The sequence below is a fragment of the Arachis ipaensis genome, chromosome B1 (assembly GCF_059453495.1).
Source record: "Arachis ipaensis isolate K30076 ecotype BB chromosome B1, ASM5945349v1, whole genome shotgun sequence".
Lineage (NCBI taxonomy): Eukaryota > Viridiplantae > Streptophyta > Magnoliopsida > Fabales > Fabaceae > Arachis > Arachis ipaensis.
The window spans coordinates 75,437,353-75,440,367 of NC_142436.1; the positions used below are offsets into that span (position 1 = coordinate 75,437,353).

General features: G+C 32.5%; 1 non-coding gene across 1 annotated transcript; it reads left to right on the plus strand.

The window, feature by feature from the left end:
• Nucleotides 1-562: 562 nt before the first annotated feature.
• Nucleotides 563-670, plus strand: LOC148577069 (small nucleolar RNA R71). The gene has a single exon (XR_015902812.1). It is a non-coding gene; the product is annotated as a small nucleolar RNA R71 (small nucleolar RNA).
• Nucleotides 671-3,015: the final 2,345 nt, after the last annotated feature.

The window sequence follows — 3,015 nt, forward strand, 5'->3', positions numbered from 1 at the left end:
TATTTTGTTCAGAGTTCTCTGTCTATTGCTGAGTGGATGATGGAAAAGGCTTGCTATTGCTAAACCTGTTTCTTCCACCATTATTAAAGCCTTGTTGAGGCTTTTGTTGATCCTTCCATGAGAAATTTGGGTGATTTCTCCATGAGGGGTTATAGGTGTTTTCATATGGTTCACCCATGTAATTCACCTCTGCTATTGCAGGGTTCTCAGGATCATAAGCTTCTTCTTCAAAAGGCGCCTCTTGAGTACTGTTGGATGCAGCTTGCATTCCATTCAGACTCTGAGAAATCATGTTGACTTGCTGAGTCAATATTTTATTCTGAGCCAATATGGCATTCAGAGTATCAATTTCAAGAACTCCCTTCTTCTGAGGTGTCCCATTACTCACAGGATTCCTCTCAGAAGTGTACATGAACTGGTTATTAGCAACCATGTCAATGAGTTCTTGAGCTTCTGCAGGCTTTTTCTTTAGGTGAATGGATCCACCTGCAGAAGTATCCAATGACATCTTAGCTAATTCAGACAGACCATCATAGAATATATCCAGGATGGTCCATTCTGAAAGCATGTCAGAAGGACACTTTTTGGTTAGTTTCTTGTATCTCTCCCAAGCTTCATAGAGGGATTCACCTTCTTTCTGTCTGAAGGTTTGAACATCCACTCTAAGCTTACTCATCTTTTGAGGAGGAAAGAACTTGGCTAAGAAATCCTTGACCAGCTTATCCCAAGAGTTCAGGCTATCCTTAGGTTGAGAGTCCAACCATATTCTAGCTCTGTCTCTAACAGCAAAAGGGAAAAGTATGAGCCTGTAGACTTTAGGATCTACTCCATTAGTCTTAATAGTATCACAGATCTGCAAAAATCCAGTTAAGAACTGAAAAGGATCTTCAGATGGAAGTCCATGGAACTTGCAGTTCTGCTGCATCAGAGAAACTAATTGAGGTTTCAGCTCAAAGTTGTTTGCTCCAATGGTAGGGATGGAGATGCTTCTTCCATGTAAATTGGAATTAGGTGCAGTAAAGTCACCAAGCATCCTCCTTGCATTATTATTATTTTTGGCTGCCATCTCCTCTTCTTGTTTGAAAATTTCTGAAAGGTGCTTGCTGGATTGTTGTAATTTAGCTTCTCTTAGTTTCCTCTTCAGAGTCCTTTCAGGTTCTGGATCTGCTTCAACAAGAATATTCTTGTCCTTGCTCCTACTCATATGAAAAAGAGGGAACAGAAAAATAATAATAATAGGGATCCTTTTTACCCAGGTATAGAGGTTCCCTTATGTAAGTAGAAGAAGAAAAGAAGAGTAAAAGAAAAAAAAGAAGAGAAAATCTGAACTCAGAGAGAGAGAGGGGGTTCGGATTTTTGGTGAGTGAGGAAGAGATGTTAGTAAATAGATAAATAGAAGAGGATGAGAGGGGGAAGTTTTCGAAAATAATTTTTGAAAAAGAGTTAGTGATTTTCGAAAATTAGGAATGAAATCTAATTAAAATTAAAAATTAAACAATTAATTAATTAAAAAGAATTTTTGAAAAAGAGGGAAGAGATTTTCGAAAATTAGAGAGAGAGAGTTAGTTAGGTAGTTTTGAAAAAGATAAGAAACAAAAAGTTAGTTAGTTAGTTGAAACAAATTTGAAAATCAATTTTGAAAAGATAAGATAAGAAGTTAGAAAAGATATTTTAAAATCAAATTTTTGAAAAAGATAAGATAAGAAGATATTTTTGAAAAGATATGATTTAAATTAGTTATTGAAAAAGATTTGATTTTTAGAATCACAATTAATGACTTGATTCACAAGAAATCACAAGATATGATTCTAGAACTTAAAGTTTGAATCTTTCTTAGCAAGCAAGTAACAAACTTGAAATTTTTGAATCAAAACATTAATTGTTGAAGATATTTTCGAAAATTATGATATAAAATGAAGAAAAAGATTTTTGAAAACTATTTTTATAATTTTCGAAAATAACTAAGAAAAATGAAAAAGATTTGATTTTTGAAAAAGATTTTGAAAAAGATAAGATTTTTAAATTGAAAATTTGATTTGACTCATAAGAAACAACTAAATTTTAAAAAGTTTTGAAAAGGTCAACTCAAATTTTCGAATTTATGAGAAGAAAAATGAGAAGATGCATGAAAGTTATGGATCAAAACAATGAATGCATGCAAGAATGCTATGAATGTCAAGATGAACACCAAGAACACTATGAAGATCATGATGAACATCAAGAACATATTTTTTTGAAAATTTTTATATGCAAAGAAAATATGCAAGACACCAAACTTAGAAATCTTTCATGTTTAGACTCTATGGATGCAAAAATGCACATGTAAAACAAGAAAAGATGCAAAACAAGAAAACATCAAGATCAAACAAGAAGATTTACCAAGAACAACTTGAAGATCATGAAGAACACCATGAATGCATGATTTTTTCGAAAAAATGCAAGATGAACATGCAATTGACACCAAACTTAAAATCTGACTCAAGACTCAAACAAGAAACACAAAATATTTTTGCTTTTTATGATTTTATAAAAATTTTTTGGATTTTTGTATATTATTTTCAAAAAACATATAAAAAAATAAGGATTTCAAAATTTTTAGTATGAATTCCAGGAATCTTGTACTCTTAGTCTAAAGCTCCAATCTGAGGGTTAGGCATGACTTAATAGCCAGCCAAGCTTTAGTATGTAACTCAGACATGCCACAGCTGACATCTCAATTAACTTGCCTCTATGCTGATGATTGGAAGCCCCTATCCAAAAGAATTAGACATGGCTTTACAGCCAGCCAGGCTTCAACATGCTTCATGAAACTCTAGAATTCATTCTTAAAAATTCTGAAGAAAAATATATTTTTGAAAACATTTATTTTAAAAAAAAAAAATTTTTTTCGAAAACAAAGGAGAAATTTTTGAAAAATTTTTTGAACATAAAACAAAAAGAAAATTACCTAATCTGAGCAACAAGATGAACCGTCAGTTGTCCAAACTCAAACAATCCCTGGCAACGGCGCCAAAA